Here is a 26,922-nt window from a genome sequence, read left to right as displayed (position 1 = left end):
TCCTAGCAGGATGCTACGTACTTGATTCCCTTAGCTGATCTCACCCACAACTAAGAGTTGCTACAAACCAAAGTCGAAGACTTTAATAAACAAATCTGTATCACACAGAAAAGTCTACGGTAATAGATAAATTCGTCTCCCACGAATATACCTACGAGTTTTGTTCCGTCTTTTGATAAATCAAGGTGAACAGGAACTAATTGATAAACCAGACTTATATTCCCGAAGAATAGCCTAGTATTATCAATCACCTCACAATAATCCTAATTGACACAGCGAAAAAAGATATTGTGGAATCACAAACGATGAGACTAAGTGTTTGTGATTACTTTTCTATCTTGCCTATCAGAGATATAAATCTCGAGCCAATTATTACAATTGTACTGGTAACGATAGAAGATGCAAGATCAGATCACACAACTACAAGAAAAGTAGTATCGGTCTGGCTTCACAATCCCAATGAAGTCTTTAAGTTGTTAACCTGGTTTTAGAAGAAGAAACCAAAGGTTAAAGGAGAGTCGACTCTAGCTATGCAACTAGTATCACACGTAAGGTGTGGGTATTAGGTTTCCCAGTTGCTAGAGTTCTCCTTTATATAGTCTTTCAAATCAGGGTTTGCAATCAATGTTAGCTTGGTAACAAAGCATTCAATATTCACCGTTTAGATGAAAACCTTATTAGATTCAAGCTAATATTTCTCAACCGTTGGATCGAAAACTTAGCTTGTTACACACAAATGATATGTCCAATTTTGGATTTATGTAGCCGTTCCCAAACATTAACATTTGTTGGTTCAACAATAGTTAACCAAATGGTTAGCCATATGATTACTTTCATATACACCATATTATTCTTCACCATAACTAGTTCAAATGACTCAAATGAACTAGTTAGAGAGTTTTTCAATTGCTTAGACCTTATGTAACTACACAAGACACAATCGAATCAAAACGGTTTGATTCACTCGAATCGGTTCATGAACTTTATAGCCACGGTTTGCAAAAGCATTCCTTAGTTTATATAAACATCAGTTCAAGAACAACCGATTTTAGATATAACCTGCTCAATTTTGCATATTGGGTTCGCGTACTTAAGCTGACGGAAGGAGTTCACAAACTCCAGCAGAAATTCTCGGGTCGAGAACTTCCGCCAGTTCGCAGACTTGGCTCACGCCACATTCCGTTTCTCTTGATCAACAAAGTTCGCAAACTTTGGTTCAAGGAATAAGGACTTATACATATATGTGTTTCCACAACAATGCTTATATCCTACCAATGGTTATGTAATCTAAACTCTCATTTCAATCATTGAAACATTCTCAGAGGACGTTATATAGCCGTTATTCACAGACCATTTTTCGTCAGAGCAATTTCTAAAGTGATTGAAACATAACATGACATTCGTCACTAGGTAAAGAGGAATTTGAAAAAAGAGAAATCTTACCAACACATATTTCGAGAAATAGATAGGCGAGTTACACTCGGCTCGAAATAGCAAATGTGTATGATGAAAGTCTATATATCAAAACGACTTTTGTTTCAAGAGTAGGAGATAGAGTAGATAGACTTTTGAGTGACATATAACTTCAAGTCTCCACATACCTTTTAGTCGATGAAGATCCACCAGTTCCTTGAGTAGTCCTTCGTCTTGTATGATGATTGCCATGGAGTCTTGATCTCAACTACACTTTCTATCCTAGTCATAGACCTTTAGCTATATAGGCTAGAAGGCAAGACTTATAGTTTTGATCACTAACATTGAAAAACATGCTTGAGATAGTAACACATGCGAGTTCGACCGAGCAATGCTCTAACAAATCTTACATCAGAAGAGAAGATTCTCAAGCATAAATAAACTAGGTACAATCAAAGTTCAACCACCATTAGTCAATCAAATCAATGAAAACAAAAGATAAACCGCAATTATCTAGTTTCCCACCAACGGTACACACTGGAGCTTCTCAATCCCAAAGAAGACTTTAAATTGGGCGGTCGTAAGAGATTTCGCCTAATTAGGTTACTCTCCTCTCCGAATAGGCGGCTACACCAGTAACAACACAACAAAGAGGAAGCTTGTTGTTACGAAGGATTAGTTTGCTAGAAAGGTAAACTTCAAGTATTTATAGACAAGGAAGTTTGGACATCAAGGAATTTCCAAAAACGAAAATATTCTCAAGATATTCATTAAAGCACAAATTCGGTTTTCATAATTCCTGGAAATGCTCTATCCAAAAATAATGATCGAAATCTCTCAGAAAATCTCTAATTAGTAAATACACATTACTAATTCTTATTTTCCTAAAAATGAAGTTAAATACCTTAATTAAAAGATTCTTAACTTATTTATGTTTTAATCCTGGGATTCTCTTCCCTTAGCTATTAAGGAATAACTTTGAACAATTAAATAATAAACATTCATAGCACGTGTTCAAAGTATGTCGACATCCCTACTTTGCAAGTTCTCTATCATGCTTACAACCTTGAAACTGATTTTCCACACTTCCAAACAAGTTTAGAATTGGTTCATATGACTTTCAAGAACTATGAGATTGATCAAATAACATTCAATCACAATCATGGGTTTAACGGTTCTACCAAAACAAGTTTCGGTTCTACCTTCCATGTGAGTATTGTGCATATTCACACTAGCTTTCCAAAATTCGGTTGACTAGGTACTAGGATCGGTTCCCCACATATATATGGTATCTAACTTATATGTGTTGCACATGTCCATAGGATCGGTTCCCCTTTGCCTAAAAACGTGTTGCACATGTTCATAGGATCGGTTCCCCTTTCTGCTATAAACCTTGCTGCACCTCATACAAGGATCGGTTCCCCTTTGTGATGTACTGCACCTCTTACTAGGATCGGTTCCCCTTTCCCATATTTGGTCAGACATAATCACAAACCCGATCATACCATCTCAGGTGATTACTTAAAATCGGTTTCACTAATAAAAATCATACCAATACATAAGTCAGGCCTTTGTGAATAGTTCTACCAAGAACAAAACAAGTTGTGAACGGTTATACTCAATCACACATATTGGTTGTTCATAAGATATGCAATGAATAAAAAAACCAATAGCGCCTGGCAATTTCCTTTTCGGTTCACAAACAAGTTTATGAACTTACTTCCTTAGAACACATGTAAAACGTTGTTCCCTAGGATGAAATCCTCACCTCATACCCATACATAATCATAGTGGCATTCAAATGATTATGTCGATGTCTTATCTAAAAGTTTAATGGTTAAGCAATAAACCACGTATTGTATTCCTTAATACTATGTCTATCTAGAGTTCAAATATGCTTCACAGTTTTGTTTTCAATATGCACGACTTGAAAGGTACGTTAGGGAATGAAAGAGTTCAAGTCAAATATCACTAACCTCAAGTGGAAGGATGATTGTTGTCGTTGTAGCTCCTCGCTTCTTCACATCTTCAAGACTTCGCAATACTTGTAATGTCTCATATCCTAAAGCTTTCAAGCTAACCTATACTAAGTATAACTCTAGTACATAATCAAGCGACTCTTAACATGAGTTTTGGTTCATTAAAATATGACAACCAAACTTGACATACCAACGCTTGGTGGGTTCAACCGAGCAATGCTCTAACAATATCCCCCTTTGTCAATTTTAGTGACAAAACTCTTACATCATATGGATAAACGAATTACAAGAATTCATTACACATACACTTGATTCCCGATTCAACAACACAGTAAACTGCTTACATTCAATCCTTGAAAATGTCGCTGTTGATGTTATAATAACAAAGAAAAAGAGTATTAGCTTTGTTAAACTGCACGTCTTTGTTATACCACTTCATATGACATGTTACTCCCCCTTAGTCTGTGCTTTCACTCTTTCGTTTAGATAAAACGTTTAAGCACCAATGTTCTTTTCCTTAGTGATACCAATCAATATAAAATCAATGCCAGTATCACTTGTTTACTCCATATATTTCTCCCCTTTTTTGTCAAAAAATGACAAAGAAACGAAAAAAAATAAAGGACAACACGAAAAGAATCTTACAAATCTCAAAAAGACTTGCAACCTGTAGAGTTAGGCACGAGGGTTCCACACATCATGTTCTGATAACCAATATTAAAACTAAAACTACAAGTAGTTTTATTTTGATATGTTACCAAGGAAACAATTGTCCGAAACAATTTTTCCAATTTAGTTTAGCAAAACAAAAATCAACTAAGCACCTTAGTCCCTTTGCTAATACGATTTTTCAAAAACAACCGCTTAATTCGATAAGACCAAAATAAATATAACTCTATTTTTCTCATCAGGTTCTAATTATCCATAAACTCAGGCCTTTTAATTTTAAACAAGACAAGTACTAGGTTAGTTAACTAGCATTTCTTGTTAATGCATTCGATTAGACTTGAATAACCGAAACCTCACTTCGATAAGTCTAACTAAGATCAGAATTAACTTTGTTTCTCTTATCCAGGATCGAATTGGACTAAACAACTCATCCCGTACACCTTTTATTTCGTTAAGCCGTAAATAATTCATACAAACCAAATAAATCAACTTGCATAATTATTCACCTCAACCGGAAGAAATTGAAACAACATAAGCATTAAAACACCGCAATTGCACCGAAATTTTGTAAGCCTAAACAATTGATACCACACAATAAAGCAAGATAACAATAGTTTTTCTTAACCGGAACCGATTGAATCACACACATCCACACACACATCATGGAATAAACATCAATTGAACCGAAATTTTGTTAAGAAAAAGCAATAAATATATATGATGTAAACTCGGGCTTTTCTTAAACAGGAAAACAATTAACTAACAAGATTGTTACCTCGAATTTCGCATCCACTTCTCCAATATGATTGCATCTTCGTCCAGGGAGAACTGATATCGAAATATCATCATGTTGTCATCCTTATGCAAAAACAAAAGAATAACAACAACCAACCTTTACCAGAGAAAGGTTGAAAATCGGTTTTAACAATTGCAAGCAAAAGTTGAAAACCGTCGAAACACATATGCTTTTATGCTAATCCAAAACCGATTCAACATATTGTGACTTTTTCACATATTGTTTCTACCAGAACCCCTCATGATTCTTTGATAAAGCCTACCAACATGGGTTAGAACTTAATCCTGCTAAATTAAAAAGCCACCCAAACCACAAGGGTTCACAATATATGAGATCGAATATTAAGGTAGTAAAACTGAAATCAGACATCCCATAAACACACATAGCAATAAGATAAAAGCATTCAAGCACAGGCTATGTAAACCGAAAACTACCACAAGAAAAATTATAAATCAAATAATTTTATTCATAATAGTTTTATTCATAATGGTTTTATTCATAATAGACCAATACAATCAATGAAAGAAATTAAAAATTGATGTCTATTTTTCTCTTGCAACCTAGTCCTTCATATTAGAGTTGAATGAAGGTGGATTACTACTCTTCAGTTTTTGAATTTCTTCAAGTAGAAATCCATGTTGCTTGACCAGAATCTCTTGCAGATGAGAAATTTTTGTGAAGGATTCTGCAAGAGCATGTAATTATGTCATTGATTGAACACAAAAGTGTGTCAATGCCTCAATACACTTATCTTTCTTCAGAGTATTCTCTCTTTCCTTCTTGCTAAGACAATCTCCCTTTCTGATTTTAATCTTAATATCAAGGGATGATCCAGACTTAGTTTTAAGATGATCTTTCTGATCTATCATCTTCTCCAAAGAAACCATTTGATCCAGACCCATAGTTCGGACAAGGAATGACCAAATTAGAAGAAGGATCTTTTTATAATTTTTTATACTACCAAACATATAATATTCCTAAAAATACGAATATATCAAATATCTTCAGATACTAGATATTATTTCCATAATCTAGACAAAAGTGCCTTGATTTTTCTTCTTCCTCACTCAAAGAATTGGCACACGTGGTGAGGAAAGAATTCTAATACCGATCAAGTGGCATTAATATGAGTTTTTCTCTCATTATGGAATTTTGAACAACCAGAGTGTTCTTGATCTAGTATAGTATGAAAAGATCCCCTTTTGTTACCCCGAACTAACAAAGTGTCTTGAGATTGACTGGAATTGCATATGCGACTCTTAGCAATTCTGTTTTTGAGACAATTTTTGCATCTTGTCTTATTTTTCCCTTTACCATTAGGTGATTTAATAACATCGGAAGACATGTCCATTCTTAAAATGGGTAAATCACTAATATAGGAGGAAGAAATAAGATTGACAACTAATGTAATATTATTTATTTCCTCTTCTTCAGAATCGTATGAATCAGAGGTATCATCTAGAGTTACAACCAATGCCTTGCTTCCAGTGTATTTATTAAGATTGGGACAGTCTTTAGCAATATGACCAAACCCTTTACACTTGAAGAACTGCGATTGATATTCATCTTCTTCTTCATGATCCTTTTTGACAGGAACTCGATCATGTGGGTGAGAAGATCGATAAGTATCCTTAACGAATCTCTTGTTTCTTTTCTTTAAGAGATTTCGAAACTGTCTAGTAATTAATGACAATGATTGTTCAATTTCATCATCAGAATTTTCTGCAATCTGTTCATCTGAATCATTCATCTGTCTATTCCTTTCTATTGGAGTTTTCGGAATTCTTGCAGCTTTAAAAGCGATTCCTTTACCTTGAATAGACTGTGATTCATGATCAAATATCTTTAACTTACCAACGAGTGTACTTAGTGAAAGATTTGAAAGATCGTTTGCTTCCATGATTGCATGCTTCTTAGAACCGTATATAGATGGCAACGATCTGAGAATCTTGCATACTATATCTTTTTCAGAAATAGTTTTTCCTAACGAGAAAGAAGCATTAATTATCCTAGAGAGTTTAATATGAAACTCTTCAAAAGTGTCGTTGTCATCCATTCGAAGGTTTTCCCAATCGGAAGTAAGAGTTTGAAGTCTAGCTTCTTTCTCTGATGAATTTCCTTCGAATATGATCTGAAGATTATCCCAAGCTTCTTTCGAAGTTTGACATGTTGACACATGATGTTGTAAATCACGACTTACAACATGAATAATAGCATTCAAACCATTTGAATTCTGCTTTGCAAGTGCCTTTTCTTCGTTCGAAAAATCTACTAAGCGTTTAAACTCAATTTCCGAATTTTGTATCTTTGGACGAATATAACCATCAACGACTAATAACCAAGTATTAAAGTCTCGTGATTGAAGAAAAGATCTCATAGCATATTTCCACCATAGATAGTTTGTTCCGTCAAATCTTGACGGTACGTTAATTGAAGTCGATTCATGAGAACTCGAGTTCATTCTTATAGGTTGGATCGTACCAAACACAGATTGTTAGATCTTTTCGTGTTTTCCTGGTCTGATAAGAATTGAAAAGGCGAGGGTGCCCAAATATACCTCAAGCTAAAACTTTTCCTACCTATAAGTACTTTCTCCGAAAGTGATTGTCTATGGACTGAGTCGAGAGAATACAACTAATCGGTTCACACTTCGTGTGATCGTCTATGGATACGAGATCGAGACAATACAACAACAAAGTATGTTACTTGATAAAAAGGTTCGGACTTAACCAAACACAATAGGATTCACTTGTCAAGTAAATAGGAATTAACGTTTGTATAATTTACTTTAATTATAATAAAACAATTACAATGCGGAAATATAAAGTAAATGACACAACAAGATTTGGTTAACGAGGAAACCGCAAATGCAGAAAAACCCCGGGACCTTGTCCAGAATTGAATACTCTCAGGATTAGACGCTACACAAAATTACACCTAACTTCGTATAGTTGAGACCAAGCAACTAAACCTATAGTTCACCTAGTTCCGTCTGTATTTCCACGCCTCCGACCTTAGCCACGTACTTGGAACAATTCCCTTGGTTCGTATTCCAAATAGTAAAGGAACAACAAATCTGTTTGGTATCAACTCTATTCAACCAAGTGATATGAGTCAGACAAAGACTCTTCTGTTTATCTTAACATAAACTCCTTTGTCAGGTCCTTAGATCTATCTTATATTCAATTACCGAAGTAATCGTTTCAGATTAAACCAACAACACTATTAATCCAAAGAATTGTGTTGATGCCGATCTACTCAATTAATCAATCCAATCTATCACAAAGATAAACCGATTATTAATTGGATCCTATTTTACCGAAAAAATTATTGTGCACACCAAAGATTATGAACCCACAAATCAGAAATCTTCAATATCTTCTTCGTCTTCAAATCTTCTTAGATCTTCAATAATAACCTGCACACAATCACTTGAATCTCTTGTGATCAATCACGCACAGAACGGAGTCTGTTAACAATGGACTATCACAAGATCGTCTTTAGAACTAACAACAGTCTAAAGATCCCTGTTGAAACTCTGAACTAGTTTGAGTGAATCTTATATCAAAAGAGAAGATTCTCAAGCATAAACAAACTAGGTGCAATAAAAGTTCAACCACCGTTATTCAATTAAATCAATGAAAACAAAAGATAAACCGCAATTATCTAGTTTCCCACCAATGGTACACGCTAGAGCTTCTCAATCCCAGAGAAGACTTTAAACTAGCCGCCGTAAGAGATTCTCCTAATTAGGTTACTCTCCTCTCCGAATAGGCGGCTACACCAGTAACAACACAACAAAGAGGAAGCTTGTTGTTACGAAGGATTAGTTTGCTAGAAAGGCAAACTTCATGTATTTATAGACAAGGAAGTTTGGACACCAAGGAATTTCCAAAACCGAAAATATTCTCAAGACGGGTACGCGTACTCAACCTGTCTCCTTCACCAATACCGCATGCACACACTTGGTTTCCTGCACATGGAATTATACACTAATGTGCGAACACACTATATATGCTTATATCCATAGTTGGTAATCTCAATTTTACATTTCAATCGTTGAAACATTCTTCTATAATGTTATAACAACCGTTATTCACGACTATCGTCATCAAATCTATTTTCAAGATTGAAACGTCTTCATGACTTGCGTCACGGATAAAGATGAAAATGGTTAAAGCAAAAGCTCACCAACACATATTTTGAGAAAAAGATACGCGAGTAAACTTGGCTCGAAATAGCAAATGTATATATATGAAAACTATCATACTTATACGATTTTGTCTCAAGAGTAGGAGATAGAATTGACTTATGAGTGACAGATAAGTTCAAGTCTCCACATTCCTTTTTGTCGGATGAAGTTCCACTTATTCCTCGAGTAGTTCTTCGTCTTTGTAAGATGATCGCCATGGAGTCTGGAGCTCAACTGCACTTAACTATCCTAGACCGAGACTTAGTCATAAGTAAACTAGAAATCAATACATATAGTTTTGATCACTAATATTGACAAACATGCTTGATATAGCAACGCATGCGAGTTCGACCGAGCAGTGCTCTAACACCATGATTTGTGATTGAGTGTTCTTGATCAATCAGATAGTTCTTGAAAGTCAGATGAACAAATTCTAAACTTGTTTGGAAGTGTGGCAAATCGGTTTCAAGGTTGTAAGTATGAAAGAGGACTTACAAAGTAAGGATGTCGACATACTTTGAACATGTGCAGTAACACTTATCTTTAATTGTTCAAAGTTATTCCTTAATAGCTAAAGGAAGAAAATCCCAGGATCGAAACATAAATAAGTTAAGAATCTTTTAATTAAGGTTTCTAAATTTTATTTTAGGAAAATGAGAATTAGTAATGTGCATTTACTAGTTGAAGATTTTCCAAAGAGATTTTCGGTCATTATTTTGGACAGAGCATTTCCAGGAATTATGGAAACCGAATTTGGAATATATTGCATATCTTGAGAATATTTTCGGTTTTGAGAATTCCTTGGTGTCCAAACTTCCTTGTCTATAAATACTTGAAATTTGCATTTCTAGCAAACTAATCCTTCGTGACAACTAACTTCCTCGGTTGTGTTGTTACTAGTGAAGCCGCCTATTCGGAGAGGAGAGTAACCTAATTAGGCGAAATCTCTTACGGACGCTCAGTTTAAAGTATTCTTTGGGATTGAGAAGCTCTATTAGTACCATCGGAGGGAAACTAGATTATTGCGGTTCATCTTGTGTTTTCGATTGATTTGATTGACTAACGGTGGTTGAACTTTGATTGCACCTAGTTTGTTTATGCTTGAGAATCTTCTCTTCTGATATAAGATTCACTCAAACTATATTGAAGTTTCGACAGGGATATTTAGATTATTTATAGATCTAAATACGTTTTGTGATAATCCATTGTTAACAGACTCCGTTCTGTGCGTGATTGATCACAAGAGATGCAAGTTGTTGTGTGCATGCGTTTATTGAAGATCTAAGAAGATTTGAAGACAAATAAGATATTGAAGCTTTCTGATTTGGGGTTCATAATCTTTGGTGTGTACAATACTTGTTTCGGTATAGAGGATCCAACTATAATTGGTTTATCCTTGTGGTAGATTGGATTGATTAGTTGCGTAGATCGACATCAATACGATTCTTTGTGATTAAAAGTATTGATTGCAAAATCTTAACAATTACTTCGGTAGTTGGGAATAAGATAGATCTAAGAACCTGACGAAGGAGTTTATTGAGATAAACATAAGAGCCTTTGTCGAACTCACATTACTTGGTTGAAGAGAGTTGCTACCAAACAGATTTGTTGTTCCTTTACTGTTTGAAATACGAACCAAAGGAATTGTTCCAAGTACGTGACTTACTCATAAGTTGGAGGCGTGGGAATACTGACGGAACTAGGTGAACTATAGGTTTAGTTGCTTGGTCTCAACTATACAATATTGGTTTAATTTTGTGTAGCGGCTTAATCCTGAGAGTATTCAATTCTGGACAAGGTCCCGGGGTTTTTCTGCATTTGCGGTTTCCTCGTTAACAACATCTTGCTGTGTCATTTACTTTTATTTTCCGCATTATAATTGTTTTACTATAGTTAAAGTAAATTACATAAACGTTAATTCCTATTTACTTGATAAGCAATCCTGTTATGTTTGGTTAAGTCCGAACCTTTTTATCAAGTAAACATACTTAGTTGTTTTATCGTCTCGATCTCGTATCCATAAACGATCACACGAAGTGTGAACCGATTAGTTGCATTGTCTCGACTCATTCCATAGACAATCACTTTTGGAGAAAGGACTTATAGGTAGGTAAAGTTTTAGCTTGAGGTATATTTGGGTACCCTCGCATTTTCACTTTGTCAGGTCCTTAGATCTATCCAATAACAATTACCAAAGTAATTGTCAAGATTTTGCAATCAATACTTTGAATCACAAAGAATTGTATTGATGCCGATCTGCTCAACTAATTAATCAAATCTATCACAAAGATAAACCGATTATAGTTGGATCTTTTTCCAGCCGAAACAAGTATTGTGCACACCAAAGATTATGAACCCAAATGTCTTCTTTGTTTTCAAATCTTCTTTGATCTTCAATAAACACCTTCACACAATCAACTTGAATCTCTTTTCATCAATCACACACAGAACGGAGTCTGTTAGCAATGGATTATCACAAGACGTCTTTAGAACTACAAACAGTCTAAAGATCCCCGTCGAAACTTTGATCTAGTTTCAGTGAATCTTATATCAGAAGAGAAGATTCTCAAGCATAAACAAACTAAGTTAAATCAAAGTTCAACAACTGTTAGTCGATCAACTCAATCGAAAACTAATAATAAACTATAATTATCTAGTTTCCCACCAACGCTACTAGTGGAGCTTCTCAATCCCAAAGAAGTCTTTAAACCGAGTGGTCGTAAGAGATTTCGCCTAATTAGGTTACTTTCCTCTCCGAATAGGTGGCTCCACCAGTAACAACACAACTAGGTAGTTTTGTTGGATCTGAGGATTAGTTTGCTTGAAATGCAAACTTCAATATTTATAGATCAAGAAAGTTTTGGACACCAAGGAATTTCCAAAATCGAATATTCTCAAATCGGTTTTCATAATTCCTGGAAATGCTCCGTCCAATTAATGACCGAAATCTCAGTAGAAAATCTCCAACTAGTAAATGCACCTTTCAAATTTTTATTTTCTAAAGATACGCATTTTAATTGCTAGAAATTAAAAGCATATAAAACTTGAAAATGCGGGGGTACAACAACCTCACCCAATATTTCGATTAGCAATCGGTATGGACTAACTCTAATATACTTTTAAGAGAATCAACTAGACAGTCAGACTCAATCTTAATAAAAAGTATATCAAGGAGTTAATATCTCTATCTCTCGATTTGATTTATACACAAACAAATAGAAATCTGTGAGTCTTTATCAAATACAAGAGATATAAACTTGGATGGTTCCAAAGACCAATATCCAAGGATCAATCAATTTTCAATCAACAACCAAAGGTTGGATTTCTCAATTGATAGATACAACACAAAACCTGTGATATTTCAATTATATAAAAAAATATAATGCGGAATAGAAATAACACAGACACCAGAAGTTTTGTTAACGAGGAAACCGCAAATGCAGAAAAACCCCGGGACCTAGTCCAGATTGAACACCACACTGTATTAAGCCGCTATAGACACTAGCCTACTACAAACTAACTTCGGTCTTGACTGTAGTTGAACCCTAATCAATCTCACACTGATACTACGCACTTGATTCCCTTAGATGATCTCACCCACAACCAAGAGTTTCTACGACCCAAAGTCGAAGACTTCAATAAACAAATATGTATCACACAGAAAAGCCTATGATAATAGATAAATATGTCTCCCACAGATAAACCTATGAGTTTTTGTTACGTCTTTTTGATAAATTAAGGTGAACATGAACTAACTGATAACCCGAACTTATATTCTCGAAGAACATCCTAGTATTATCAATCACCTCACAATAATCTAAATCGTATGGTAGCGAAACTAGATATTTCGGAATCACAAACGATGAAACAAAGATGTTTGTGATTTCTTTTTATCTTGCCCTATCGGAGATATAATCTCAAGTCAATTATTCAATTGAACTCGTACGATAGAAAATGGCAAGATCAGATCGCTCAACTACCAAAGAAGTAGTTTCGTCTGGCTTCACAATCCCAATGAAGTCTTTTAGTTGTTAACCTACAGGGTCTCGAGAAGAAACCTAAGGTTAAAGGAGAATCGACTCTAGCAAAACCAACTAGTATCACACAGGAGGTGTGGGGATTAGTTTTTCCAGTTGCTAGATGTCTCCTTTATATAGTTTTCAAATCAGGGTTTGCAATCCAAGTTACCTTGGTAACAAAGTATTCAGTATTCACCGTTAGATGAAAAACCTGATTCAACCAAGCTAATATCTTTCAACCGTTGGATCGAAAATTAGATTGTCACACACAAATGAAATGCATTCATTTAGGTTTGAGTAACCATACCTAAACGTGTACACTTAGTTGGTTCACAAATAGTTAACCAATGGTTAGCCATATGAGCACTTTCATATTAACTGTATTCATCTTTCTCATAACTAGTTCAAATGACTCATAAGAACTAGTTGAAGAGTTGTTCAATTGCTTAGGTATTTATTCATAGACACAATTGAAACAAAATCGATTTGATCCATTTGAATCAATTCATGAACAATATACCCACAGTTTGCAAATATTGCATTCCTTATAAATTATTGTTTTAAGTTTATGAACTACCGATTTGAGAAATAACGAGCTTGGGTACGCGTAGGGGTATGCGTACCTAAGGTGTTTGGTTTACTAGTTTGCGAACTACAATCTCAACAGAAATTTTCGGTTGAAAACTTCCGCTGGTATGCGTACGGGTACGCGTACCCAACCTGTCTCCTTCACCAATACCGTATGCGCACACTTGGTTTCCGGCACATGGATTTATACACTAATGTGCGAACACACTATATATGCTTATATCCATAGTTGGTAATCTCAACTCTACATTTCAATCATTGAAACATTCTTATATAATGTTATAACAATCGTTATTCACGACTATCGCCATCAAAGCTATTTTCAACATTGAAACGTCGTCATGACTTTTGTCACGGGTAAAGATGAATGTGGTTAAAGCAAAAGCTTACCAACATATATTTCGAGAAAATATAGGCGAGTAAACTCGACTCGAAATAACGAATGTGTATGTATGAAAACTATCATACTTATACGACTTTGTCTCAAGAGTAGGAGATAGAGTAGACTTTTGAGTGATAGATAAGTTGAAGTCTCGACATACCTATTTAGTCGGATGAAGTTCCACTGGTTCCTCGAGTAGTTCTTCGTCTTCGTAAGATGATCGCCATGGAGTCTGGAGCTCAACTACACTTAACTATCCTAGACAGAGACTTAGTCATAAGAAAACTAGAAATCAACACATATGGTTTTGATCACTAATATTGGCAAACATGCTTGAGATAGCAACGCATTCGAGTTCGACCGAGCAATGCTCTAACAATCTCCCTCTTTGTAAATTTTAGTGACAAAACTATCAACACATATGAATTACAAAATAGATAAAACTTTCTAGCTTCTCGTCCACATGCTTGATCTCCTTGGTGCTTCAATATTACTCGAAAACTTCGTCTTTTCCAAGTACTCCCATGATTCCATAGATGTTCAGTTCAGCATCATAGTTGTTGAAGTTCCGTAGCCATAACAATGAGAAAACAAAAGCTCCCGATCATTGTTATACAATGTTACAGTATTATTACACAATATCAAAGTTCTTATATCAAAACTTCGACAACAATACTATTGTGATATGTATCACTCCCCCTTAGTCAATAGTTCGTCTCAACACGAAAACCGCTCCCCCTTACATAATGATCCGAAAACCATATGTATTTGTAGTATGAACTACATATTAATTCTCCCTCTTTTTGTCAATAAAATTGGCAAAGGTACGAAAACGGGATCCTATTGAAATTTTCATGGAGACACTTCAAGACCAAACAAAAGTACATATCAACTTTGTTTAGATGTAATTATAAATCCGAAGCTAAATGCATTCATCACAGAGTTTATAAAGATACAAGATAACTCCTCAAATATTCCACAGCCGCACTCCCCACAAAGATATGGAAATTAAGCGCAAGTTCAAAAGAACCCTCCCCCATTTGATGTCATTCCCGAAAGAAAAACAAGAGCGACCTTACTTTTACAAGAAAAGAAGGATTTCTTTGGACACCAAAAACCATAAGGACATGATTTTGTATCCAAAAATTCTCAATCAAACTAATCACAAGAGAACCCATGATTAATTTAATCGAAATACACAACCAAATTAATCACAAACAAATATATGATTTGTTTAGTTGGAAATGCTCACATAAGAGAACTTATGGAGCCGCACATTATAAACATAAAATATGGATCAGGGAAGATCAATACTGCAGAATATACAAGGATTCATTCTATTTTCCATCACTATTTGCACAATGACATATAATAGACATAATCCTCGTAAAACAAAAGATTTTAACCTATCTTCCATCAATAAATGACATAATAGGCTTAACTTTTGTTTGTCAAAAGTTCATCGATCTTGTATCAATACATGCATATCGACATATAAACGAGATAACTTTTGACATCGTATGGGACAATAATAGTTCACGGATGCAAACACACATATCCCATAACACATTGAAATATATAAAGCCATAAAGATTAATACTGCAAAAATAATCTTCCAAACCAACTTTAGAATTTAAACAAATAAATCTAAAAACATGAAGATGAAACCGTTAGACATAGCTATGTGTACTCACAATAATGGTTATTCCAAACCCTAGTTATCCTTCTTAAACAAAAACAAGAATAAAATTCTCTTAAGAAGTTTCCTAGACAAATAATAAAACATCTACTAAAGACCGATCACAAGCTAAAATCAAATACGAGCTAATCATCAAACATCCGATTCGGGATTCTTAAGAGTCTTGAGATCTTTGAGCTTGTGATTGACATCATCCTCTGTTTCTTCAGAGTGGATATCCTTGTTGAGAAGTTCTTTTACATGAGTTTTCATGAGAACAAGGTCAGAATTAACCTTTTTCAACTCAGTTCTTACCATATCAAGACACTTCATAGTATCAACAAGTTGTTGTTTTGCATCCTCAAATTTCTTGAGAAAGTCAACAACCACTTCATATGAAATCTTTTCAACATCCTCAATGTCTGAGTAGGAATCAGGAGATTGTGGAAAAAACCTTTCAACTTCAACAAAGGTTCCCTTCTCTTTATCGAACTGGAAATACACCGCATTATCAACGAAGTCTTCAGGTAAATCCCAAGAGCAAGAAGAAGATGTTATTGATAATAAGAGGCCTAGAGTGAGATATCTCATCTCAATAGTAAAGGTATATAAACGGTTTCGAACAGATTTAGGGTTTACAAGCACGGTTTGTGAAAGAACCTAGGGACCGTACGTATACCCATAGGAAGGAGGGTCCACATAGACCTAACCAAAAAGGCTATTTGTGAAGATAGTCTCCACAGTACCCATGCATTTTAGATCTAGGGTCCGAAGCAAGGGGCAAAAAATAAAGGACAACGAAAGAACACGCATAACATAAATACTCATGTAAAAGTGTTTGTGATTGACAATCTATCCAAGAGCGATAAGATATTAGATAGATCATCAGAGACACTTTGCCAAAATTATACCTATTCAATTCTCACTCAACTAGGATTTTTGTAAGTGAGATTTCAACCTTGTGATTAATTTACACAAGTATGAGCCTTCAGCTCATTAAATGAACATTGCCTTTGGTTATATTTTTTTCTTCGAGACTTTGGAGAAAAAACATTATGATGTGAACAGTTTTCATAAACATTACTGCCATCAAAATATGACTCATAGTATCGGTTCTTATCTTAAGATTTTCTGTGAGAGAAGGTTGGCAGCTTGCTGACGATTTCTTTATAACCCTTAATTACCTCCTTTAGGCTATTTCTTATATCATCATCTTTGCTATTTTTCCTTGATAATTTGTTCCCATCAACAGAACTATTATCTCCCCTATAGCAGAAGGAGGATTTCTGATCTTTTCTTAGATGATTTTTCAGACATCTGTTATGCATCTTTGGGAGACCCATTGAACTGATTTTCCTGGTGGGATACACAGGAAGAGTACTGAAACCATTTGATTTACTCATACTAATGTCAGTTACACCTTTGAGAATTAAGTCCAAGGTGTGTTGAAATCGAACAAGGTAATTGTTATTCAACATAGGGTTCCCTTTTTGCACAACAGACCCTTTTGACCTACAAAAGAGACATACTTTCTGATCAAACGAGTGATTAGAATGTTTCGTCCTGACATCTTCGTCAAAATATTTATTCCTCCCATGTGATGTGCAACATCCTTGATCAAAGAAGATTTCAGGCACATCCTTTTTAATAGGAAGAGATTCCGGTTTTACTTCTGAACCAGGAGCACTTTTGGTTTTGAGAGAAGTAAATGGTATCGAGGACTATTTGAAGCATCCTTGAATAGAGAGTGTATTCAAACGATGTTCAAATTCCAAAACATCCTTTTCAAGGAGAGTCTCAAGAAGGATTTATGAAGACGGAGCTTCTGTGTTTTTGGAATTTTCGTCTCTTACTATACCAAGAAGCGCATTGACATGGTTTTTTAACCGATTAAATTATCAGCTTGGATTCTAAAAAGATTTAGGATCAGTTCACTCTCTTCAGCTGTTTCCCTTTCATTAATAAAAATATACTCTTTTGAAGAGTAATCGGAAGGACACATGTCAGTGTCTGTCTGTCTCGTCAGAACACAAGGTTCGTCTATATTAGAGATTGACGAATCTTTCTCTTTAATAGAGTTAGTCGAGATAAAACTTTTGTTTCTGATGAAGCGTTTATCAGAGATTTTACTGTCCATCTAGTCAGATCGCCACAAACACAGACTTGTAAGGTCTTTAAACGTGTTTGCCTGCTTTGATACCAATTGAAAGTGCGGGGGGTACAACAACCTCACCCGATATTTCGATTAGCAATATGTATGAACTAACTCTAGTATACTTTTAAGAGAATCAACTAGACATTCAGACTCAATCTTAATAAAAAGTATATCAAGGAGTTAATATTTCTATCTCTCGATTTGATCTATACTTAAACAAATAGAAATCTGTGAGTCTTTATCAAATACAAGACATATGAACTTGGATGGTACCAAAGGACAATATCCAAGGATCAATCAATTTTCAATCAACAACCAAAGGTTGGATTTCACAATTGATCGGTACAACGCACAACCAGTGATATTTCAATTATATAACAAAATATATTGCAGAATAGAAATAACACAGACACCAGAAGTTTTGTTAACGAGGAAACCGCAAATGCATAAAAACCCCAGAACCTAGTCCAGATTGAACACCACACTGTATTAAGCCACTACAGACACTAGCCTACTACAAACTAACTTAGGCCTGGACCGTAGTTGAACCCTAATCAATCTCACACTGATTCAAGGTACAGTTGCGCTAATTACGTCTCTGATCCCAGCAGGATACTACGCACTTGATTCCCTTAGCTGATCTCACCCACAACCAAGAATTGCTATGACCCAAAGTCGAAGACTTTAATAGACAAATCTGTATCACATAGAAAAGTCTATGATAATAGATAAATCTGTCTCACACAGATACACCTATGAGTTTTTGTTCCGTCTTTTGATAAATCAAGGTGAACATGAACTAATTGATAACCCAGACTTATATTCCCGAAGAACAACCTAGTATTATCAATCACCTCACAATAATCTAAATCGTATGGTACCAAAACTAGATATTGCGAAATCACAAACGATGAGACGAAGATGTTTGTGATTTCTTTTTATCTCGTCCTATCGAAGATATAATATCAAGTCAATTATTCAATTGAACTCGTATGATAGAAAATGGCAAGATCAGATCGCTCAAGTACAAGAGAAGTAGTTTCGTCTGGCTTGACAATCCCAATGAAGTCTTTCAATCGTTAACCTACAGGGTCTCGAGAAGAAACCTAAGGTTAAAGGAGAATTGACTCTAGAAAAACCAACTAGTATCACACAGGAGGTGTGGGATTAGTTTTTCCAGTTCCTAGCTGTCTTCTTTATATAGTTTTCAAATCAGGGTTTGCAATCCAAGTTACCTTGGTAACAAAGCATTCAATATTCACCGTTAGATGAAAAGCCTGATTCAACCAAGCTAATATCTTTCAACCGTTAGATCGAAACTTAACTTGTCACAGACAAATGAAATGTATTCATTTAGGATTGAGTAACCGTACCTAAACGTGTACACTTAGTTGGTTCACAAATAGTTAACCAATGGTTATCCATATGAGCACTTTCATATTAACCGTATTCATCTTTCTCATAACTAGTTTAAATGACTCATAAGAACTAGTTGAAGAGTTGTTCAATTTCTTAGGTTTTTATTCATAGACACAATTGAAACAAAATCGGTTTGATCCATTTGAATCAATTCATAAACAATATACCCACGGTTTGCAAAGATTGCGTTCCTTATAAAATTATTATTTTAAGTTTACGAACTACCGATTTGAGAAATAACCAGCTTGGGTACGCGTAACTTAGCTATCGGATTTGAGTTTACAAACTCAAAAGAAGTTTTCGGTTTGAAAACTTCCATGGGTATGCGTACGGGTATGCGTACCTAAGGTGACTGGTTTACTAGTTTTCGAACTACAAACTTAGCAGAAATTTTCGGTTGAAAACTTCCGCTGGTACGCGTACCCAACCTGTCTCCTTCACCAATACCGTATGCACACACTTGGTTTTCGGCACATGGATTTATACACTAATGTGAGAACACACTATATATGCTTATATCCATAGTTCATAATCTCAACTCTACATTTCAATCATTGAAACATTCTTCTATAATGTTATGACAATCGTTATTCACGACTATCGTCATCAAAGCTATTTTCAAGATTGAAACGTCATCATGACTTTCGTCACGGGTAAAGATGAATGTGGTTAAAGCAAAAGCTTACCAACACATATTTCGAGAAAAAGATGGGTGAGTAAACTCGGCTCGAAATAACAAATGTGTATGAATGAAAACTATCATACGTATACGACTTTGTCTCAAGAGTAGGGGATAGAGGAGACTTTTGAGTGATAGATAAGTTTAAGTCTCCACATACCTTTTTCGTCGGATGAAGTTTCACTGGTTCCTCGAGTAGTTCTTCGTCTTCGTAAGATGATCGCCATGGAGTCTGGAGCTCAACTACACTTAACTATCCTAGACCGAAACTTAGTAAACTAGAAACCAAGACATATAGTTTTGATCAGTAATATTGACAAACATGCTTGAGATAGCAACGCATGCGAGTTCGACCGAGCAATCTCCAACAAAGCTAAAAACCTTAATTAAAAGATTCTCAATTCATTTCGATCCGGGATTCTCCTTTTAGCTATTAAGGAATATATTTGAACAATAAATGATAAGAGTTACTACACATCTTCAAAGTATGTCGACATCTTTACTTTGTAAATCCTTTTTCATATTTACAATCTTGGAATCGATTTGCCACACTTCGAAACAAGTTTACAATTAGTTCATCTGACTTCCAAGAACTATGTGATTGATTATCCTATCAGATCAAAAATCATGGGTTTCACGGTTCTACCAAAACAAGTTTCGGTTCTGCCTCCATGTGGGTACTAGAATTAGTCACACTAGTTACCAAAACTTGGTTGACTAGGTACTAGGATCGGTTCCCACATATATATGGTATCTAACTTGTATTTGTTTCACATGTTCATAGGATCGGTTCCCAATAACTAAAAACTTGTTGCACCTCTTACAAGGATCGATTCCCCTTTTGCGATCGGTTGCACCTCTTACTAGGATCGGTCCCCAATGTCTATAGTTGGTCATACCAATTACAACAAATCGATCATACCATCTCAGGTGATTACTTAAGATCGGTTTCACTAATAAAAGTCATACCAATACAAAAGTCAGGCCTTGCGAATATTTTTTACCAAGAACATAAGCAAGTCATGAGCGGTTATACTAAACACACATATTGGTAATCCAAAGATTTGCAATGAATAACAATACCAATAAGCCTAGCGATTTCCCTTTCGATTCATAAAACAAGTTTATGAATTGTATTTCCTTTAAACTAATGTAAAACTTTGGTTCCTAGGACAAAATCTTCACCCATACCCATACATAATCACAATAGCATTCATACGGTTATTTCGATGTCTTATATACGAAGTTTAAAAGATAAGCGTTATACTTCGTATTGTATTCCTTAATACTATGTCTAACTAGAGTATAATCATTCACAGCTTCGAAGTCATGTTTTCAATATGCACGACTTGAAAGATACGTTAGGGAATGAAACAGTTCAAGTCAAATATTACTAACCTCAAATGGAAGGATGATGTCGTCGTTGTAGCTCCTTACTTCTTCACATTCTTCAAGTCTTCACGTAATACTTCTAATGTCTCATATCCTAATTCTTTCAAGCTAACCTATACGAAGTTGACTCTAGTAAATAATCAAGCGAATCTTTAAATGAGTTTTGGTTCACTAAAATATGACAACCAAACTTGACATACCAACGCTTTGTGGGTTCAACCGAGCTATGCTCTAACAGATATTTCGAGTTGAGTTTAACTCACTTATATCCTTCTCGAAATTTGTGTTGGAAAGCTTTTTGCTTTAACTACGTTCATCATTATACTTGACGAGTTTAGTTGGAAACAAGTTATTTGTTGGAAACTAAATTATGAGTCAAAAGATGATCATGTGAAAATCGCACTGTAACATCCTACATGATTTGTATGAGACAATCATTTGATGTAGACTCGGAATGTTTCGTATTGATCATTCGATCACTTGAAAATTACTTATAAGCTAATAGTTTTTGTGTGACAACTATTGTCGTCTTCTAAGGATGTTTCAATGATTGAAATGGGAGTTTAGAACAATTAACAATTGTCTGGATATAGCACAGTATGCATACCAGTATGCAAACTATTGTAAGAATGATTCAAGTCCGGGAACCAAGTGAAAAAGCGGGGGTCTAACAACCACACCCAATATTTCGGTAGGAAATCTGTACGGGCTAACTTCAATATAATTCCAAGAGAATCAAATAGATAGTCAGGCTCAATCAAGGAAAATATATCCAAGAGTTATATCTCTGTTTCTCAATGTAATCAGCAAATCTTACAGATAGAATCCTTGAGCCTGATTATTGTGAGAAACAACTTGAACGGTACCAAAGACAAATTTTCAAGTTTCAATCAATTTCAATCAACAACCAAAGGTTGGATTTACCAATTGATTGAACTACACACAACCTGTGATATCAATTACATAAAAAAAATATAATGCGGAAAAATAATAATACAGACACCAGAAGTTTTGTTAACGAGGAAAGTGCAAATGCAGAAAACCCTCGGGACCTAGTCCAGTTTTGAACACCACACCGTATTAAGCCGCTACAGACTCTAGCCTACTACAAGTTAACTTTGGACTGGAATTTTGTTGAGCCCTAACCAATCTCATATTGATTAAGGTACAGTCGTGTTCCTTACGTCTCTGAATCCCAACAGGACTCTACGCACTTGATTCCCTTAGCTGATCTCACCCACAACTAAGAGTTGTTATGACCCAAAGTCGAAGACTTGATAAACAAATATGTCTCCCAAAGAAAAGTCTATTCTGATAGATAAATCTTTCTCCCACAGAAATACCTACGAAGTTTTTGTTCATGTTAGAGCATAGCTCGATTGAACCCACCAAGCGTTCGTATGTCAAGTTTGGTTGTCATATTTTAGTGAACCAAAACTCATTTAAGAGTCGCTTGATTAAATGTACTAGAGTCAACTTCGTATAGTTTAGCTTGAAATTATTAGGATTTGAGACATTACAAGTATTGCGAAGACTTGAAGAAGTGAAGAATAAGGAGCTACAACCACAACATCATCCTTCCACTTGAGGTTAGTGATATTTGACTTGAACGGTTTCATTCCCTTACGTATCTTTCAAGTCGTGCATATTGAAAACAAAACTGCGGAGCATGAACACTCTAGATAGACATAGTATTAAGGAATACAATACGAGGTTTATTGCTTAACCATTAAACTTTGTAGATAAGACATCGACATAATCGTTTGAATGCTATTGTGATTATGTATGGGTATGAGGTGAGGATTTCATCCTAGGAAACAATGTGTTTACATGTGTTTTAAGGAAGTAAGTTCATGAACTTTGTTTGTGAATCGAAAAGGAAATCGCCAGGCGTTATTGGGATTGTTCTTTATTGCATAACTTATGAACGCCTAATATGTGTGATTAGTATAACCGCTCATGACTTGTTTGTCTTCTTGGTAAAACTATTCACATGAGGCCTGACTTTTGTATTGGTATGAATTTTATTAGTGAAACCGATCTTAAGTAATCACATGATGGTATGATCGAGTTTGTGTAGTTTGTAAGACCTAACACTGGGAAAAGGGGAACCGATCCTAGTAAGAGGTGCAACACATCACAAAGGGGAATCGATCCTTGTATGGGGTGCAACAAGGTTTATAGCAGAAAGGGGAACCGATCCTATGGACATGTGCAACACGTTTTTAGGCAAAGGGGAGCCGATCCTATGGACATGTGCAACACATATGAGTTATATACCATATATATGTGGGGAACCGATACTAGTACCTAGTCAACCGAATTTTGGGAAGCTAGTGTGACTATGCACAATACTCACATGGAGGTAGAACCGAAACTTGTTTTGGTAGAACCGTTAAACCCATGATTTGTGATTGAGAGTTTTTAATCAATCACATAGCTCTTGAAAGTCAGATGAACCACTTCTAAACTTTTTTTGGAAGCATGATAAATCGGTTTCAAGTGTGTAAGTATGGAATAGGACTTACAAAGTAAGGATGTCGACACACTTTGAACACATGCAGTAATGCGTATCTTTTATTGTTCAAAGATATTCCTTAACGACTAAGAAGGAAGTAAATCCCAGGATCGAAATTAAATAAGTTAAGAATCTTTTAGTTAAGGTTTTTAATTATATATGGAAAATAAGAATTAGTAATGTGCATTTGCTAGTTAAAGATTTTCCAAGGAGATTTTCGATCAATATTTTTGGACAGAGCATTCTCAGGAATTATGAAAACCGAATATGGAAATTATTATTGAATATCTTGAGAATATTTTCGGTTTTGGAAATTCCTTGGTGTCCAAACTTCCTTGTCTATAAATACTTGAAGTTTGCATTTCTAGAAAACTAATCCTTCGTCGCAGTAAACTTCCTATGTTGTACTGTTACTAGTGAAGCCGCCTATTCGGAGAGGAGAGTAACCTAATTAGGCGAAATCTCTTACGTCCGCTTAATTTAAATACTTCTTTGGAATTAAGAAGCTCTACGAGTACTGTTGATGGGAAACTAGATAATTGCAGTCTATCTTTTGTTTTCTATTGATTTGATTGACTAACGGTGGTTGAACTTTGATTGCACCTAGTTTGTTTATGCTTGAGAATCTTCTCTTCTGATATAAGATTCACTCAAACTAGTTCGAAGTTTCGACAGGGATCTTTAGACCGTTGTTAGTTCTAAAGACGATCTTGTGATAATCCATTGTTAACAGACTCCGTTCTGTGTGTGATTGATTACAAGAGATTCAAGTAGTTGTGTGCAGCTGTTTATTGAAGATCTAAGAAGATTTGAAGACAAAGAAGAGATAAAAGATTTCTGACATGGTTATATAAATCTTTGGTGTGCACAATACTTGTTTTGGTAAAAAGAGGATCTCACTATAATCGGTTTATCCTTGTGGTAGATTTGATAGAATAGTTGAGTAGATCGACATCTAACGATGAATATTGAATGCTTTGTTACCAAGCTAACATTGATTGCAAAACCTGATTTGAAAACTATATAAGAGAGAACTATAAAAACTGGGAAACCTAATCCCCACACCTTACGTGTGATACTAGTTGCATAGCTAGAGTCGATTCTCCTTTAACCTTTGGTTTCTTCTTCAAAACCAGGTTAACGACTTAAAGACTTCATTGGGATTGTGAAGCCAGACTGATACTACTTTTCTTATAGTTGTGTGATATGATCTTGCATCTTACGAGTACGATTGTAATAATTGGCTCGAGATTTTATATCTCCGATAGGCAAGATAGAAAAGTAATCACAAACACTTCGTCTCATCGTTTGTGATTCCACAATATCTTTTCTCGCTGCATCGATTAAGATTACTGTGAGGTGAACAAGAATACTAGGTTGTTCTTCGGGAATATAAGACCAGTTTATTGATTGGTTCTTGTTCACCTTGATTTATCAAAAGACGGAACAAAACTTGTAGGTATATTCGTGGGAGACGGATTTATCTATTACCGCAGACTTTTCTGTGTGATACCACGCCCTTCAAATAGCCACCAAACGCCAGCCCAGAGTTGGATGTCCAGGCTGGTGTAGAGCAAAAGGATCGCGCGGCAAAGGCCGACCAAGGCAGACTTAAAAACAGTCACGACTGTCCAACTTCGCCGGCACAGTTGAACGACGTAGATTGTTCCAAATCCGGTCGGACAAGTACCGTGGTGTATACTGGCGGTCCCCCTTCCTACCCTGCATAATCGATCATCCCCTGACCTAGCCACGGAATAACGTGCGGTTGCTTGAAGTTGCGCCGACGTGAGGCTTAAAGGGTCGCAGGAAATTCCACTAAGGGTCTCAAATTGATCACGACCATCGAACTTCACCAGCATGTTTGGATGGCTTAGATCAGGCCTATGACCGTCAGTCAGGTATCACCATGTTCACCACCGTCTCAATGTGGGTCCCACGTGGTCGGCCAATCCAAACGAAGAGCATAGCATGCAAATTCGTCCGGCCAAAGTAGCATGCGCGCGACCAATATAAAACCCTAATTAGGGTTTGCGGCATATTACATGTGTCGTAAATCGATCACGAGCGTCCATCTTTTCCAGCCTGGATGAAGGGTGCAGGAATAGACTAAGTAGGTCCAAAGAGTATCTACATGATCACCGTGGGACCTTCTACCTCTATGTCCGACCGACCATAGCAAGGCAGGACCAGACGCCTCGATTCGTGCGCCCTGAAGGTGGCATGCCGCGCCGTTTTGGAAATCCTTTGCGGCACAGGATTCCTGCCGAAAATTGATCTCAGCCACTCCTCTTTACCGGTAAACTTGAGTGGCCTAGATCGCATCTTCATGGGGCAGCGAGGTATGGACATGCACACCGGCAAGCCGTCTACACACCTTCCCGGTCGGTCCTGTCAAAAACACCTCCCATGCTTGGTTTCGACCAAGCTGAACAGTGATGCTTGCGCACCTCTTCAAAACCCTAAAACTTCATCAACGGTCGCAGATGAGCGTCATATATCATCGTATCCGTCCACCTCTACCAGCTTGGTTAGGCAGCCCAGGCTAGGAGCTAAATGGCCAATAAGGTGTCGTGGTGGTTACCATCCGTCACTCTACCACATCATGTGATCGGCCAAGGGAGGGCTTGCCTGTGCAACCTCCATACTATCATTTGAAGATAGCTAAGCATGCATATGTTCTAAGACGCTTAATCAGCGACTTACTCCGTTAAGCCTTAAAACAACAATCCTTCATACACATTGATTATATTCGATGCATTACATGTATAGAGTACACACGATATTTCATGAGTATCGACTTCCTAAATAACTTAGTTATTTAACCTAGCACCGTATGCTACCTTCTGTGGGTCCCACGATCCACACAATAGAAACATCAAGCATGTCACAAACTGGGGGATACATATTCGGGTATTGGTCTGGCAGTTTACAGCGTGCAGCGTGCAACGCGCCATTACAAGAACGTATCAGGAAGACATGGACGGTTAGTGATGATGGGAGAAGTGGGATTATACCTGATCGTGTGACAATCACTAACACG

The sequence above is a fragment of the Papaver somniferum genome, chromosome 3, assembly GCF_003573695.1.
Source record: "Papaver somniferum cultivar HN1 chromosome 3, ASM357369v1, whole genome shotgun sequence".
Lineage (NCBI taxonomy): Eukaryota > Viridiplantae > Streptophyta > Magnoliopsida > Ranunculales > Papaveraceae > Papaver > Papaver somniferum.
This window is presented reverse-complemented; position numbering follows the sequence as displayed.